Consider the following 19,024-nt stretch of genomic DNA (forward strand, 5'->3'; position numbering starts at 1 on the left):
AAACAGTTGATCAGAGAAAACATCCTGGATAGCAGAATTCCCACCAAGAGCAAACCAGAATATCAGAAGCTTGGAAATAGTAATGTTAGAAGCAATATATGTCAGCAGTGTTCCAGTAACATGCTGCTATACACCAGTCATTTTCAGATAAGGCAATATTAAACAATCTTGAAATCACAAAACCTTTTAGCTTGTGAGTGAAGGGAAAAAAAAAAACAAAGAACTGAGAGAGGACCAGAACTGCAGAAGAAATTCCTCACCAAAATATCCATCTTTTCCTCCAACAATGACAAACCCCACCACTCAAAATGATGCAGTTATTCTTTGAATGGTAAAGTTTTTCCATCAATGTCTTTCATCATCCACACCTTTTGAGAAATATGTTTCTCCTGGATGAAGGTATAGCTACACCAATTCATACCTTTGTACTTTTCAGCTCCATTTCTGTAATTCAGAGGTAAATCTGAAAGTCAAAATTACTTACAGCCCCTGATGGTGCCTATGTGACTGCTCTTCTTCCAGGGTGCTGGGTTTAGTAGGAACATGAAGCTTGTCCTGAAAACCTTCCACTGGCATCCAGTCACGTTCCTTTTCCAGCTGAAAGCCTTGGTTTGAGTTTTCAAAGCAGTTAAGGGATCAAGCTCTAGTTACATCAGAGAATGCATTTTGATCTATAAATCACAGAAACAGTGATATTTTTCAGGGAACACAGAGACTGAAGATCACAAAAGCCAGAACAAAGCATGCAAGAGCCAGGGAGAATGCATTTTTTTTCTCCAAAGACAGCCAGCTCTGAAGGGATCCTCTGTCTTTCAGATGACACCAGATAGAGCAGGTCTGATTGCCTTTCAGAAGCATCATATGGCCCCATTTTAAGTGACAGGATACATTTTTGATCTCCAGCTCAGTAATCCTCCCAGAAGACCTCAGTAACTGTATTCACAAACTAAAAATTAAAATGTCTAATTCTCATTGGGTTTGGGAATCAAAAAGGCAAAAGCCTTCATAAAATGTGTTATTACAGTGTTATGAGGGGATATAAAAGCAGGTGCTTCTCCTCTCCCACCATCTTCTTGATCAACACCCATTAGAAGTTTCTTGCTAGAGTCTCATAACAAAATGCACAGCCTTGGAGATCAAAAATAAGCTGTTATTTGGTAAAAATAAAACCAGTGATGAGAAGTATTGGACAATACTCATTAACTGTAGCAAACCCCTGATTCCAAGATGCTATTTCTAAAACCTACTTGGCACCTGAACAACAACAACAAAAGTGTTATCACAGAATTTGACATCAGGTTACCAGCAACTTTCCTAAGTGGCCCCTATGAAGTTGCCTAAGCACTAGTACACATCTTGCCATAGCCCTGGGATTTCAAATTGCATGACAGTTTGACACTCATAGTCTTCTTTAAGGATAAAACCTCCCCCATATGCCTAAATTAATGTAGACATCCCATCAGTCTAGAGCTTTCTAGCACATATTCTCTAATTATGAAATTTACAGCTTTCAGCAAATGCCTTTAATGAAAGAGCAAATTCTCATGGAGAAGATAAGGGTGATAGAAACAGCATCAAATAAAAAATGATGAACATTACTTGCAACCACTAAAACAATTTCTGTGGAAAGGACTCCAAGTGGAGAAAATCTGATAGTAGAAAGAAAAAATATGGCAAATTATTGTGGTAGGTATATTAATCATTTAGAGCTTTTAAATTGAATGCAACAAGTCTGTAAAGCCAAAGCCTAGCTCTGCTGAAATTTAAAGCAATATTGCCACTGACCTTAATAAAGTCAGTGGGTGTCTAACATGATTCTGCTGTGTTGGGCTTATTATTTTGTCTAGACAAAAGGGAAGATCATATCTGTAAGTCACATAGCAGTTGTCTATCTGTTAGGGAACAATAGCACTGAGCAAAATGATTAGAGATAGATTGAAGTAAAGATTTGGTGTCTTCTGAGGCACGTGAACTATGCAAGAAAGATACTCATCTCTCACCTTGTAGAAGAGGCTTCCTGTGACTCCATTAACAGAAATAATTCTCATGAGTTATGCATTAGCTGGCTTTAATGAACAACAAAGTTTCATTTTAAGTAGTTGGGAAATTCAGAACTTGCAGGCTGGCTCGTGCTGCATTTTTAAGCCTTCTAAACAATCAGAAGTTCATTAGCAACTTCCTTTTTCTCCGAGACCCACAAACTCTGAGGCAGGTATTAAATTCTCCCATTTTCAAGCATTCAAAGCCAATGCACAATGTGGTTCGTATTAACTAATTCACTGACGTTTGATGGTCACTGAAAAGCAGATGTGAGGGCTTTCCTGGTAATGTAAACATCTGTGTTACCTGCAAGTAGAGCTCTTCTAATACAAAAATCATTACAAAGGAATGAATCAAAAAAAAAAAAAAGAGCCTTCAAAGAAGTTAATAAAAATTAACCTGCTCTAAGTAATGTGCATGTTTTTACAGAGGTGATCTGAATGCTAATTCTTTCCAGATCCCAGAAAGCCTCAGGCTGTATTTCCAGACAGTGTACACCAGAAGAAAAATAACAGTTACATAAATGTATGTAGATTATTAGTGATTGCCAAACAGATTCATTTGATATTTTTATGATCCAACTGTTTTCCATTTAGCCAGCAGACACTGATATTTTTGTTCTGCAGAGAAAACTGTAACAAACCAAATAAAATATTTTACACAGTAAAGCTGTTCTGCCCTTAAGGTACAGGATTTTTCCATATTGTTTCCATTTGAAAGTTTATTCAGATTATGAACCCCCTGCTGACAGCGATACCTCCACTCTCCCTCTCCCTTCCCAACTCTGAAGTCAAATAGTTGGGTCAGCACTTGTACTTCTGCTTTGATTATGTGGAGTCCCTGTGGAAAGATACAGTACATTCTAAAACATCTTTATTTTAAAGTCTGCTGTGAGCTTACATATTTGAATGCTTAATTTACAGACGTGCTCAGGGAAGTGTTGATGCAAAGAAACCTGCTATTCATACATAACCCAGATCAAAGCGCTGCTTCTCAGGAACATGTGCTCCAGAGCATCAGCTAAATAATTGAGAAAAATTCATCCCCCAAACATCTGCAAGTAATTTAAATTAAATTTTAAAAGCCATGGCTGACTCCTGCATTTCTTTGCCTTTCTACCTCTTCTGTAGTCTGATTTTTGTTACCAAATGACCCCATGCCTGACCCACCATGCTTCTACATGAACAACAGTGTTGATACACTCAGAGGGTTGTAAGCTAAGGCCATCCAGCAGAGCCTCAGACCTGAGCAGATGTGAAGGAGCCCTAGACACTCTTTCAGGTACCAGACACAGCACCAAATTTAGACCTCTGTGCCCTGTCTCTCAGCTATGCTCTTTAGCATGGGCTTGCCATGTCATTGGATGTTCTTATGCATCAGACCGGGTTTTTTTGGCTTGAGTTGTCCCAAGGAAGGTTCAAGTTGAATATTAGGAAAAATGACTTCACAGAAAGGGTTATCAGACATTGGAACAGGCTGTCTAGGGAGGTGGTAGAGTCACCATCCCTGGAAGTGTTTCAAAAAATGTGTGGATGTGGTGCTGAGGGATGTGGTTCAGTGGTAGTTGCTAGCAGTAGTGATGGGACTGTGAGCTCTAGGCTGGTGGTTGGACTTGATGATCTCTAAGGTCTCTTCCAACCTCAACAGTTCTATGATTTAGCAAAGGCACATCAGCTTGCACCTGCCTTCAATATACTTCACAAAGTCTACCCCATTACTGACACATCCATAATAGAAAACAGATGTGGAGACTCTAGTTAACTGCCTCTATGCAGATGCGATTCACCAGCTCAAATGCCTTTTTGGACCTAGAGGTCAACATGGCGACAGATGCAGCAGCCTCCTCTTTACAGGAGGAAGAAGCAGGGTAATGGAGCTCAGCATGAGCAGCCTAGGTGCAGACGGAGCCATAAGGTTGTAGAAACAGAGATCTAATTTCTACTTACATTATCTGGGCAGTAAAACATGGTCCTGTACCATTCTTGCTCCAGCATATGAGAAACAGCCACCCCCGTGGGCAACCCTGAATCAGAGCAGAGAACAGATTCAGCTATCAAATATCACACTCACCATTTTTTTTCTTGAAGAGGAGAATATTTTAGCTGGATCCCAGTTCAGTTCATTTCACTGTATTGCTTTGGGCAAGAACAAACACTGGGATGAAATATTTTGAGCTAATATTGCTGCCAAACACTTTCTAATGTTGAAAGACACCCTGAGTTATGGTTTTGATTAAGTTAATATTCATATATTGTTAAAAGACATGCTCAGCACTTTAGGTTTGCTCAGCATGCCAGATTAAGAAATTACCAGTAAAAAGAAAGATTTTAGTGAGACTGCTGTTTATCAAGCCAACAGTAATCCCAGTAATGATACCATAGGGGAGTGAAGGATTTACTCTCTGTGAATCAGGACTGTAAGTCATTACAGGACACTGGGCAGCCTGCTAAGCGTGAGCAAGGGCTAGGTAGGAAATCACAGCAAATGCAGTAGAATATATGAACAAATTTTGAAATGTCAAGGCAGTCTTTCACAAGCTCTTTGATGAAGTGATAAAATGGTTGCAATATGCTGTGGTTTTAAATGTTCTAACAACTGCAGTATGTTAGGTGGATTTTCACATTTGCCTTGTAGCAGGCTTTTGTTATAGCACTTTCCTCAAAATAAGGAAGAGCTAAATAAAAGCAAAGAGATACACATGACATACCAGTGATGGAAGCAGAGCATACCTGAAGCTAATACTGATTTAAGTAGTCCATTTTCCAGATACTCTATTTTATTGTACTTAAAAAAACCCCACCAGAATAAATCCAGACTATCTTGAATATATACATTTAACCCATACTTTTAACTCTACATGTCTCACACTTTGATTGAAGCCGAGAAGTAGAAATGAAGATACCATCAAAAGTATGAAACCATCTTGCAATCCCTCTTCCTCATGAACTCTCACTGACTTCAGTGAAATTATTATTGCTATTGATTACTAGAAATTACTATTGCCATCTTCTGGTGCAATTGAAAATTGGAAGTTTTTCTCATTAAACCATGTGTTGAGATTACTGATGTTATCTAATGCTGGGACTGGTGCTGTTCCTTTTGGAAGTGGACATGAAGAGGTACGTGTGGTTTTCCTATAAATTAATAGCTGTGTTTCTCTCTCTCTCCAAGTTGGTATGCATTGAAGTCAAGATGAGTCTTGGAAAACAGAGAGGAAAACAGTGTTGGCAGATCAAGCTTGATAAACTTCTGCACTTTTAATGAAATACTTTTGGGATAATTTAGTGGCTGGGTGCACTGTGTTCAGCTAAAATTCTAAGAATAAAATTGTGTTGACAACTATTGAGAAAAATTCTGATCAACCTTGTCTAGACTTTCCAGGATTTTAACTCCCTACCAAGACAAACATACATTAACTTGCACCTTTGATGGGCAATAGCCAGATGGCTGATGCTGAGAGCAAACACTCAAGGTTCCAGATTGAAAGAGGAAGATCTCCAGGCATACTCAAAATGCCCTTGTGTAATTTCTACCCTCAGTGTGTGTGGGGGGGAAAAATATATAGACCAACCCACTAATTAACTCTCCACTTGTTAAAATGACTCATAAAGATAATAAAACCCCACACATTCAGGAGTTAAATCTTTCCCTATAAAAGGCTGCTAGAAGCATAATGTATATTCCAGGGTAAAGGATATCGACACATTTTTAAGTCTTTTATAAATATTGTAATGCCTCATGGCTGCAAAGTAAAATGAACAAGTTTCAGCCTTGAAATAGGTCAATGAATATCTAGTCAGGAAGGATCAAGTCAGCAGGGAATTGTACGTTATTTGGTGGCTTTATATGGCTATAGATATGCTTCCACGTAAGTACAACTTTCACGCACCAATAACTTTGTGAAATTTTATGGCCTGAGTTTTATACCCAAGGTGTTTTCAGGTTTCCAGATCTGCACATCTGTAAACTAATTACACAGAAGGGAATGAAATGCACTTGCTTAGGTTCAGTAGACTGATTTCAGAGTTTTCAGAGACTTAATTTCAAGACAAAAAAAATAAACACAGAACTTGTTCAGGAACCCACTGGGAGCTTTTCCACTGGCTGCAGTGGAACTAAGTGCATTATATACAGCCCTTTGTTAATAGGTGGTGCTCTTAAAGTCAGTTTTTAAATTGCTGGAAATTATTCAGCAATAAAAGAGGTTTCTATTGGCTCTGAGATTGAAGACACCCCAAAAGAAGTGTGTAGGAATAAAAGGATGGTAAACTTGTCTCTTTTTTTTCTCTCTTTCTTTCCAGATCTAATACCAGACTAAAAGATAATACCAAAAAAAAGGTTATTATTATGTTTACCTAACTACAGTACATAATACCTTAATGTTGCAAATGCTCTGTTGACACAGGGCAAAGATGCAATCTTTCTGAATTATAGGCAGAGATTGATCCAAAACAGCTTCTCTGCAGGAGGAAATCACAAGATATGCAAGGAGGAATCTGACTGGCTCATTTGAGTGAGATCTGCTCAGCCCAGGTCCTTCAGCTCTCCTTGGGGCTTAACCAGAAGCTTTGATTAGGAACTGGCTTCCTTTTGTCCCTCTGGCAAACTTGAAGAAATAAGCAAAGGGGTTGGCTGAGAGAGTCTAAAAGTCTTCCAGGTCTCTAAAGGGCAGGTTTCTAACATTTTGTTCTTTTTCCTTCAGCTGAGGGTATTGCACCACCAAAAGACAATGGATCAAACCAACACGTTGCACTGACTTTCTTAACTCATCTGCATTTGTTATGGCAGACACTGTACAAGTCTGCTACACCATGGAGAGAGGAGTTCTCAAATGTCATCCCTCAATTCTTAAACACCTTTCTTTTCTAGTTGAAACCTCTGGTCAACCTATCTACATTGATATCTGTGATCAGACAACAGTCTAGGAAGAGCCCTCATCTACCATCAAACAAGGGATGTCCTGAGAAATTTGGAGGGGTGGGGTGGGGGGGGTGGAATTAAGTAATTCATTTTTTTTCTTGTTCTTATTGAAGCAAATCAATTACTCTAATTTTAAAGTTTTGCTGGATTGGAGTCAAGCATTACCATCATCTGCCAAAGACACATCAAACGAAAAGTTAAAACTCCCGTGGACGCCAAATATTTTGGCAGCCATCCATCAGTCTCTAAAAAACCTACTTAATTTTTCATAGCAGTCAGGGTTTTCTGAAGTTAATCTATTAAATACACAATTACTTTCACATAACAGTAAGCCAATGGCTTGAACCTCTTGACTTCAGCACAATTGAAGCCGAAGGCAGCACTGCTTGAAGGGGTCTCTGAATGTCCCCAATTGCAGAGCAGGCTCCTGCAGGTGGAGCAAGGTTCCTGCGTGCTCTACAAATTCAGGACATAAAGGTGGTTCCTGTCCAGACTTTTAAAAAGCATTTGATTTTCTGTGTTGTGGCCATTTAATTTTCTATGAAAGACTGATAACAATTGGTTATTTTCCAATACCATTTCCCTGGGGTTTTTCAACAGAAAGATGTGTTTCCCAAATGTCATGGTTTGATTGTCTTCTTGATTTCAGCACTGGCAATGAAGGTCATCACAGGAGAGTATTGCTACCTCCCTGCTTCCCAGGTTGCCCTTATAGAGAAAGAAAAAAAATACAATGTCTCTTTTAAGCACCTTGGGAAGCTGGAAGGTATTCTCTCTAAGCAGTGATTATTTAGAACAAAAAGGAAAAATGTTTTAAAATAATAAAACAAACTTGGAGGACTTCTGAGAAGGTTTGTGGTTTGGTTTTTGTTTTTTTAAAGTCTTTATTCTCAGTCTCATCACAGTCTCAAGCTGTGCCAGAGGAAGTTTAGGGTTGAGGTGAGGAGAAAGTTCTTCACTGAGAGAGTTGTTAGGCATTGGAATGTGCTGCCCAGTGGGGTGGTGGAGTCACCATCCCTGGAGATGTTCAAGAGGGTATTGGACGTGGCACTTGGTGCCATGGTTTAGTCATGAGGTCTGTGGTGACAGGTTGGACTTGATGATCTTTGAGGTCTCTTCCAACCCTGGTGAGTCTGTGATTCCCATGCACAACAATGTAGGACAACAGCAAGGAGGAGGTTTGTTTGGCATTTCCTCCCCCCCAACTTGGTACACCGACCATCTCTTTCTCTCTCCTCTCCTTCCACTACATTTTCTACTTAATTTTTAAGGGGGTTATTCTTATATTTCATTTATTACTTTTATTTCTTTGTTTTAATAACCTTTCCCTTGCCATTAAGCTTTTTGTTGACACAAAAGAGCATAGACTGAAGTCCTGCATACTACAGGATTAAATAAAAATTGTCAATACAGTGGATAACTAAAAAATTTACCAGAATATCCTGTGGCAAAACCTGGTCTAAAACTCTTTTCCCTCTGCTTCTCACCAGCACTACCAGAAAACATGGGAGAGAAACAGAGTTTTAACAGACATGCTCCTAAGGCCTGTGAAGAAGATACACATTTTCCTCATGCCCCTCAGAAACCCCAGCTCTCACACTAGGTAGGACTCACCATTACATTTTACTTCACTGATCTCTCCCATTAAAGAGGCAAAGACAACTAAGGTGAGCAGAGGAAGAAGAGCAGAGAAGTTAACCTTCTGCTGTTTTCCTGTTAAAAAGAGGTCTCTGTAGCATTTCAGTAGCCTTATGAAAAAAGATCTTTGGGATACTTAGGGTGTGAGACTGAAAAGAGCAGCAGAGTGATGGGGATTTACTAGAAATTTGCTAGCACACGTACACTGCTCACTCAAAGACCTTCCAAAATCGCCTCTGGTGGCCACATGCGGTTGCCTCCTGGCATTTCTGTTCAAAACAGTTGCTTGAGCAGACTGACAACTGGAGGACAAAACAAGCATAGTGCTATTTGTGCTGGAGCAAAAGCAGGTTTTCATGTGGGAAAAGGGGGAAAACAGAGGCATTTGGGACCTGAGAGGCAAGAAATCATTTACATACATGCTGCTACTGCACGTTGCTACATGTTTCTCCTTTCTGTGCTGTTCTGTAGTGGTTTCTCCTGCTACTGAAATCTTTTTAGAAGCAGCTACTTCTTGAACTGCCAGTTGAAAGCCTTTGTTTATTAGTGACAAATAAGTTTTGTGAAGGCATGAAAATATTTTGCCAAGAAGGCTGGCTCTAGAGTTTGCAAATAGACTGGAGACTATTTCACCACTCTTAGCAGTGCAAGTACTATTTTGCACATGCCAAAAAGAAATGAAAATAAATCCTCTGAAGTATCTTTCCAAAACAAATACTAGCCAAGTAGTACATAAATATGGCCTGTGTGGTCTTTCCTTCATAAAAAATATTCATCACAGTAAATTTAAAGGAAGATCTGGTTTTAAAATGTCTGGAGAAAGGTGGATTTTTGCCCTGCATTCAACTTTTTCCACAAGCTTTTGTGGCTTTGTTTTCCTGCAAAATGTTATAGGACGTTCTCAAAGGTAGCATTACAGTCAACCAAACCACCAGAGAATGAGAAATATTTTCTGTACTATTATATTGCTTAAAAGAAGATGTAAAGTTTATCAAAGCAAACATGTCATATAGGAATCCAGCTACATTTCCAATAATCCCAGCTGCTGTTTTACACAGAGGAGCCTTATGAGTGGGGTTACTTGAAAGAGTGAGAGGACATGCAGTGTTTTCTCCTATGGGAAATGCAACATGGATTCATGAGAAGTGTCACACTAAATGGTGTGAGAGTTGAGTTGATAGATTCTATTCTATTATATTCATAGAATGGTTTGGGTTGTAACGGACCTTGAAGATCACCTAGTTCCAACTCTCCTGTCATGGGCAGGGACACCTTCCACTAGCCCAGGTTGCTCAAGATCTCCTCCAACCTGGCCTTCCACACCTCCAGAGAGGGGGCATCCACAACCTCCCCAGGCAACTCACCTGTGTTCTAGTGACTCACCACCCTCACTGTAGAGAATTTCTTCCTAATCTCAAGTCTAAATCCACCTTTCTCAAGCTTCAATCCACTCCCTCTCATCCTATCACTACAAGTCCTTGTAAAATGTACCTTCCCAGCTTTCCTGTAGCCTCCTTCAGGTACTAGAAGGCTACTACAATGTGTCCCTGAAGCCTTCTTTTCTCCAGGCTTCCTTTGTTTTTTGGTGGTAGCTATATTTGTATTTGGAATGTTATGCAGCTTGTGGTACTGGAAAATGATATTGTTTAGAGTAAGTCTGTAAACAGACATGAATTATTTTTCCAAGCAGATTTGTACAACAGGAAAAAAAAAGAAGAGGTTTGGTGCAGGAAAAGAAAATTTCCCAGCCATGTTGCCATTGTTGATGCCATCTCCCATAAGAAATAATTTTTTATTAGGCACTATTTATTCAGTAAGTTAAAACTTGTAAATAAAACACATTGACAGTCCCACTTTAGAAATAAATATTGGCAGCTAATAAGTACTTGGCATCATGGGAAACAGCACTGAAGCAGCAATAATCAGATGAAATTGCAGTAAGAAGAAATAAACCACAAGAGAAGACAATGAACACACAAAGTTAATATTCACTATAATAATTAACAAACACATTGCAAAAATGAGAGAGGAAAAGAGCTTGTTTCAATCTGAAACAAGCACAGATGTTTCAAGACTGACAATATCATGTGCATCTTCGGTGGCAATGAGATCTGTGCGCGCTCCCTGGCAAACTTCTCATCACTTTCAGTTCAAATTGTTCTCTTGTGGGTCTATTTCCACAACCATACACCTAATAAAGCTTTGAGGTATTTTTCATTGGAAAACAAAAAAAATTATTCCTCATGATGCAACATAATTTCCCAATGAAATTCTATGGTTATGGTTGTGCTAGATCTTTTCACCACAGCTTCAGAAATAAGGACAAACTCTACTGGCTGGCTAGAGAGGAAAAGCAAAACAACATACTAGAAATCAAGAAAAACCTCAAGTTTTTTTTGTTCCTGTAAAAATTTCCTCATTCTCTATTTTTGATTGTCTTTCTATACTCACTGAATTTTCACAGATTTAGATTCTCTTTGGCTGGCTGCCCAAGCAGCCAGTAAAGCTATGAGGTCATTGATGCTGTCTGCAGAAAGCTCTTTGCATTTTCTGCAAATAATGCAAGCTCTCTTTTGCCCTTCCCTCCCTCCCTCTCTCTGAATTTCCCCTGACTCCCTCTGACCAAATTCATTTTGGCAATCTGGTGGGTGTGCATTAGGAATGCTACCCTGTGCACTACATCTATCATACTTGGAGGTGGGGATGGAATTTTTGGCTTTTTTTTTTTTCCTCACTGACTGTTGAGAATAGTTGGCTGGTTTGGGTCTGAGGTTTTGCCTTCTCATGAGCAGGAATCCAAAATATCAGCTTTTCTGATGTGGGACTACTACAGACATCAATTCTATGCCAATCCTGGGTACTTGGTGTGCTAAGGATGGGGATTAGAAAGAGAAGTCTTTCACTTTTCAGTCTCAAGTACAAACGAAGCAAAGAAGAAAGTGTAAGAAGGAACAGTGTCTAAGTGAAATATAAAGGTAGGAGAGCAGGATATGCCCTCTGTTAAGGAATTAATACTGTGCAAGCTATCTGCCTGTTACTGGATGGGGTATTAGATAAAGCCCTTTTGGTTTGGGGATATTTCTTCATTATTTGTTTGCCCTCATCTGCCCCAAATGACAGCATATTGCAAGTACTATCATGAATACATTTTTTACCTAAACCAGTATTATTTCTCCTTGCATTACTTCTGTATAACAGACATTTCTGCACTGATTGGAACAGTTTCCTGCCCTCCTTATGCATGACATTCTCTGAGCTGCATGCAAATCTCCAGTAACTGTGATTACTATCAGCAAATGATAAACACACAAACCATCAGGTTCCAGGCTTTGTAGCCTACCATCATTTTCTACTTCTATAGCATTTAAAACCTACCTCCCCTAAAGCACAATTGGAAGTCTGGTTTAATGAATCCTTTTCAAAAAGCAGCCATTGGTTTGCGCCAACTTGTTTCATAGACTACAAAGAACAAAGCTGAGGCCATACTCTCTTGGTTACCACAACATGATAGCATGCACTTACACCAGGCCATCTGGCTATCTAATTGCATCTTGTAAGCATGACTCTAAATGAAATGTTTCTGTTTGTGGCTAGGACACTTTGAACAATGAAAATACCAGATGATCATTCACCAAACTGATATTACATTAAAACTTTATAATAACAAGCAAACTCATGCTGACAAGCACACTCTAATAACATTCTGCCATTCATCATAATTAGGCGCCTGTGATAAATTTGATGTTCTCCTCTTTGTTTATATATCCCTTTTAAAGGCACTTGTTTTCTTTTTAAGATTTAAGTTCTGGTAGAGACCATTAGTCATTGTGTTCAGACAAGGGAAATAGGGAACAGAAAGAGCGAAACTTGTTAACTCTTCCATGCAGCTTGTAAATGCAGTGGACCACATTAAGAGACCATATCAAAAATACCCCCACATAACAATTACAATACCCATCTCACAGAGGAAAATAAGGGGCTTCTAATTCTTTTAAGTTGATTCTATAAAGGGTTGATGTCCTCTTCCAAGTATAAAACCTGAATAATTCCATAAATCCTTCAACGGGTTTGCAGAAATATTTGTAGACTATAAGAGAGATTCCACCCCACCAGGAGGTGTCAGATGTTTTGATCTACCTTATCATATACCAGACAACCTGGGACACATTCCTTACAACCACCAGTATTAGGTAGCTATGAGTTTAGGGGGTGCTATGTTGGACTTGACATCTTTGAGGTCTCCTCTAACCTTGGTGATTCTCTGTGTGTGGTTCTATTACGCGTAATCCAGAAACTGTATCACCATCAGGTCTTACGGTAGTGCTGTTAGTCATACATGCTTGTTTTAAGAGCAAACTTTTGAAGAATATCTCTCTTAAAATATTTTCAAACTGTAAAGTTAAAACATACCAAAAGAAAAAAGAAGACAGACAGACAAGAAAGTAGAAACAATAGGAAAATGCTATATATAGCCAATCTACAAAAGCTGAAGAATCTGCCTTGTGAAGGAGACACAAATCCCTAGTCTGTTGGGATCCAATCTTTGTAGACTCAATCTTCATGCTGGATTAACTTGTGATGATGACTTCAAAAGCACCAGGTTTTCACCTCAAGTGTTCAAAGCAATACTGAAAAGAAAAAAGCCCACACAAGACTCCCCAACCTGTTTTTGATGTGGAATGTGTTGCCCAGGATGACTGGGACTCACTGAGCAGTCCTGATCCTCTAATCTACATTGTTCAAGAAAAGGACTTTGAAATGCATTTTACGGTGTAGAATGATTTTGTGGTGCAGATGATTATGCAACCTGATATAAGCCTTTATATAATTTAAGATGTAATCATCAGATTCTGCAGAAGGGAAATATAGCCAAAATGTGTGGGATAATATCTTAGTTACAGCATCATATAGCTTTGCAAATATATGTCTGATGTTTACTCTATGCATTATTCAAGTCTATGCAGTTTCAGGGGCAACTTCACTATGTATGTTATGTTGATATATAATTTATTATTTTTTTTTAGCTTTTGTGTACTTCAAATTTTACATATTTTAATTTTCTTGTCGTGTTTAAAGAAATACCTACATCTGAGCTTCATACTTCTCTCCAAACATGGAACAGGTGCATCTTTGTTTTGACTGGGAAACATTAGGCTCTGTATCAAAAGCTGACTACATTTTTTTTTTTTTGTTTAAATAGAGTGCTTGTTACAGGGGAATAAATTACAACAACAAGAAGGAATCACAGAATTACAGAACTGGAAGGGTCGGATGGGATCCCAAAGATAATCTAGTTCCAACCCCCCTGCCATAGGCAGGGACACCCTCCGCTAGATCAGGATGCCCAGAGCCACATCCAGCCTGGCCTTAAAATCATCCAGGGATGGGGCTTCCACCACCTCCCTGGGCAACCAGTGTCTCACCACACTTATGGTGAAGAACTTCTCCCTCTAGCTTGGATCCATTCCTCCCAGTCCTATCACTACCTGACATCCTAAAACGTCCCTCAACAGCTTTCTTGTAGGCCCCCTTCAGATATTGGAAGGGTACAATAAGGTCTCCTCAGAGCCTTCTCTTCCCCAGACTGAATAACCCTAACTGTCAGCCTGATCTCATATCAGAGGTGCTCCAGCCCTCCAATCGACCTCGTGGCCCTTCTCTGGACATGCTGCAGCACATCCATATCTTTCTTGTATGAGGGGTTCCAGTACTGAACATAGTACTCCAGGTGAGGTCTCACTAGAGCCATGTAGAAGAAGAGAATCACCTCTCTCGACCTGCTGGCCACACTTCTCTTGATGCAGCCCAAGATACAGTTGGTTCACATTTCCTATCTTTCTGCAAAGCAGAGCCAGTAATTATCCTTCCAACAACAAGGTGATAATTGCCATGTAATGTTAAAACAGCTTTGCTTGGAGGTGCTTTTTATTTTCACTTTTAATCACTGTTCCTGAAAGGCCTGACAACCTATAAGCGAGGTATTATACAAAGTTTGGGTGAGGAGATTGTGAACACTGTCCAAACTCAACCCTGAGCCAGGCAGTAGAAAGTTCATCTCATGTCAGAAGAACAGTATTGAAGATTCCAGCCAGAGATCAGATATATGCCTAAGGATGAAAGGTGATGATAATCTTGAAGATTAAATAAAGAAATGTTTCTGAGCACAGTTCCATATTTTCTAATGAAATGACAAAGTTGTTTCCACTTTGGAAAGTGTTTTTCACAAGGCTCTGCGTTTGAGGTTAAGGTTGGTGTCTAAAGGGCAAACAATATGGGATCAGGGAATAGCTGGTTCAGAAAATTACAGACCAAATGAGGAAAAACAAATGAGTAGTTTTAAATGGCTCCACGGTAAATAACAATGCATCATAACCCCAAATATATTTTCATTTAAATGCTAATACCACCTTTGTCTTCCAGAAATAAAGAAAATTAATAGGAGCAACATTAATGTACTTAGATCAAGCTCAGCAACCAGTAGCTACCAGCAAGAATATTTACCACTTTGTAAGCAAATGGACATTTCAGAGCTATGTAATTTTGCAGCTCTTGGTGCTGAAATGAACATCCCGCAGTTGTTCCTGCTACTGGTTTACTCTACTCCATTTCCCTAGGGTGAAGCTGAAATAGACAGGAGTATAAACAAGGGAAAAAACAAATGTTCCTTCAGGTAAGGGTCCTGTGATGTGGTCATGTCATAGGACAGCCCGAAACATCCAGGAGTATAAACAGGGAAGGGGTTGGGGAGGAACCTATGTTCCTTCATATGGTGGCCTGTGATGTGGTACAGAGTCACACATGCAGAGCTCCAAATTCAGCACACCAAAATGATGGTGTGGATGGAAAATTCATCCCTCTCCAGAACAGATGCAGTAAAATAAAGTGTTCTGAGCTGATATTTACCTTGGCAACATTTCCAAAATCTCTCCCAGACCTTTGCACGCAGGTTGTTTGGATCTGCACTCAGCCTAAACTACAGGTAGAGCAATATGCCTCCCACTGCCTGTGACACTGCTCAGCAGCATCCAGATATGCTGCTAAAAGCTTCCTTTTAAATTATTTCTGATCAGGTGTGAGACAGAGGAAGAATTTAGGATCAGGCAGGGGACAAGCTGTAGGAAAGGAATAGCAGAACACGAGAAATGGGATTTTGTGTGTCACCATATTGCTGAGCTAAAATATTTGTAACATTTTTGCTATGATAAATCAGCTTTCACATATTTAGCACCAACTCTCTTTTCAAGCCAGTTTAAAATTTACCAGGCATATGCTCTACAAATGAAGACATTTTCCTGTTTTAGGATTTACAGGAACACACTCTTTATTCCTAGACCCTGTCAGAACTAAGTCAACAGTCAACTCCTAGAGAGGCAGGTTATCCCTCAGGACATTCATCACAGCAGCACTCAGGTTCATGCTGGGTCGGAGACCACTCACAGACACATTGAAGCAAAATGCAGGGACCCACGGTGCAATCCTGCACTCTCATGTTTTCAAGGGGGACTGGGGCACAAGTAAGCACTGGGGGCCACCCCCAGGCTCTTTCCAGGCACAGCAAGGAGATGGCACCAAGAAAGAGGTGACTATACTCATCAGGAAGCTGTTAGGCATGGGCTGTCATGCCACACTGCTGGCATGAGATTCTGGTTGGCATATGGAGATAGTGACTGGTAATAGCATGAGAAAGACATGGATCTGATGGAGTAAGTCCAGAGAGGGCCACAAAAATGATCAGAGAGTTGGAACACCTTCCCTATGAAGAAAGGCTGAGAGAGTTGGGGTTGTTCATCTTGAAGAAGAGAAGGCTCTGGGGAGACCTTATTGCAGCCTTTCAACACTTAAAGGAGCCTTATGTGAAAGATCGGGACAGACTTTTTAGAAGAGCCTGTTGCAATAGGACAAGAGATAATAGTTTCAAACTCAAAGAGTTTATTAAGATTCATACTAGACATGAGGAAGAAACTTTTTACTATGAAGGTGGTGAAACACTGGCCCAGGTTGTCCAGGGATGCCCCATCCTTGCAAGCATTCAGTGTCAGGTTGGACTGAGCTCTGAGCAAGCTGACGGAGTTGCAGAGGTCCCTACTCACTGCAGCAGGGTTGGACTAGATAACCTTTAAAGGTCCCTTCTGACCTAAAACATTCTGTGATGCTATAAATAATGTCCTCCACCTGAAAGCAAATCTCAACACTTCCTTGTCTCTCTCAGTGCAGGAATACAAAGGTGTACTATGAAGCTGTGCAAAAGCAAAGGGTAATGTTTCCAACCAGTGCATGCCTGCAAGAATTACCTGCTACAAGGGTTTGCAGGGAATTACATGACCAAAGGGTATAGGAAAGGACGAGAAGCATCTGTGCAGGTAGGCTCACAGGTGGCTAATGGAGGAGGGGTTAGCTCAGGTGTAGCTTACGGAAACATTGAAAACTTGCCTGGCCCTGTTCCTGTGTGACCTGCTCTAGGTGATCCTGCTCTGGCAGGGGACTGGACTAGATGATCTTTTGAGGTCCCTTCTAACCTTTAACATTCTGTGAATCTGTGATGCCTGAACTGCTTTTGCCAGCACAGGGCAGGCAAGGGGGAAGAAACAAGAGACAGAAAAAGATTGTGCAAGGGGAAAAGATCACTTTTTTTCCGCCTCTCTCCCTAATTGTTTGTCTATCCACTGATAAACATGAAAATTAGACTCTGTAGGTCTTTTGACCTGATATGGGAGCTTTTCATGTATTTCATTACAAAGATGTTATACAACAAAGAGAGAATCTGTCGTCAGGAAGAGATTTAATCTGCCACCCAGAAGTACACACACACACTGAAGTTTGAATGGTCTCATGTACTGTGTTTGGTTTAAACAATTTAAAATAACCATTTATTCAAGAAAACCCATCTATCAACTCAACTAGCATTCAAAGCTCGTTGACAAAAATGTACCAATAGAAAATTAAAGCTAGGGCTTAAAGCAAAAATTCAATGGTGGTGCCAAATTCACTGTAATACTGTTTAGTGAATCTCACATGTGGATATAGGACCACTCAGAGTAACAGTATCACATTTCCAGCACATAAGAAATGAAGTCACATATTCTTGCTGTGTCTCCTCACTGTGATGCCTTGCTGTACGGTTTGCATGAGAAAGAGCTCATTATGCCCCACATGATCCCAAATGCCCAGCAGAGATAACAGTCTAAATCATTTGTTCTCTTTAAAATAATTTATTCATAGGTAAGAATATGAAAATGTGCCCTTTATGAAGTTTATCTGTATCTATAGCAAACACAACTTAAATTAATTCTTCATCTTCAGAACTGGGAAAGTTTGACTAAGGCATTAGGGATTTTTTTTTTATTAACCTCCATTAATTCAGTAGTCCTACCAGGTTGATAACAAATAAAAATGAATGGCTAAGAAGTTTCTTCTTATTAAAAGGTGTGAGTGAGTGCAATTAAACATGCCCTACATATCTCAAGATATATTACATATTCTAATATAACTCCAGGGTTAATAAGGATGTGAAGCTTATTAGTCTGTTGACTAGTGATCACATATAGTACATCACTTCTGTAGGAGGAGGAAATAATGACTGTTCTTAATTTCCCCTCACAGTTTTGATTTTATTTTTGGCATTTGTACAAAATTCTGACATATCCCACTACAATTTAATTCTAATTAGATCAGTAAATATGGTTCAATGAATTGACTAAAGATCTACAAATACTACAGAATACAGAATGTGATACAGAATCACAGAATCACCAGGGTTGGAAGAGACCTCAGAGATCATCAAGTCTAACCTGGCACCACAGACCTCATGACTAAACCACGGCACCAAGTGCCACATCCATTCCCCTCTTAAACACCTCCAGGGACGGTGACTCCACCACTTCCCTGGGCAGCACATTCCAATGGCTAATGACTCTCTCAGTGAAGAACTTTCTCCTCACCTCGAGCCTCAACTTCCCCTGGCACAGCTTGAAACTGTGTCCTCTTGTTCTAGTGCTGTTTGCCTGGGAGTAGAGACCAACCCCCACCTGGCTACAACCTCCCTTCAGGTAGTTGTAGACAGCAATAAGGTTGCCCCTGAGCCTCCTCTTCTCCAGGCTAAACAACCCCAGTTCCCTCAGCCTCTCCTCATAGGGCTTGTGCTCGAGGCCTCTCCCCAGCCTCCTTGCTGTTCTCTGGACACGTTCAAGTGCCTCAGTGTCCTTCTTAAGCTGAGGGGCCTATACTACTATATGGGGGAAAAAAATAATATTGAAATCTGTATGCTTTACAAACCTCTGCAAAACTGTTGTACTTCTGCTCTTTTTGATTTCAGACAAATCTAATTTTCCTTTAGTCTATGGATTTTTAAGCAAGTGCCTCAGCCCCTTAGAATCAGTCCTTGCTTACTTTGATTTACCATAAAAATTCTAGTCCAAGCTTTCAGCAG

General features: G+C 39.9%; 1 long non-coding RNA gene across 3 annotated transcripts in view; it reads right to left on the minus strand.

The window, feature by feature from the left end:
- LOC128898478 (uncharacterized) overlaps positions 1-19,024 on the minus strand; it is a 46,486-nt gene that overhangs the window by 8,312 nt on the left and 19,150 nt on the right. For all 3 annotated transcript variants that reach the window (XR_008462848.1, XR_008462846.1, XR_008462847.1), the window contains exons 2-3: positions 3,987-4,063; positions 485-671 (exon numbers count right to left, since the gene is read on the minus strand). This is a non-coding gene — a long non-coding RNA (uncharacterized LOC128898478). The remainder of the gene's footprint in view (positions 1-484; positions 672-3,986; positions 4,064-19,024) is intronic.

This window comes from Dryobates pubescens, chromosome 24, assembly GCF_014839835.1.
Source record: "Dryobates pubescens isolate bDryPub1 chromosome 24, bDryPub1.pri, whole genome shotgun sequence".
In the NCBI taxonomy this organism is placed as follows: domain Eukaryota; kingdom Metazoa; phylum Chordata; class Aves; order Piciformes; family Picidae; genus Dryobates; species Dryobates pubescens.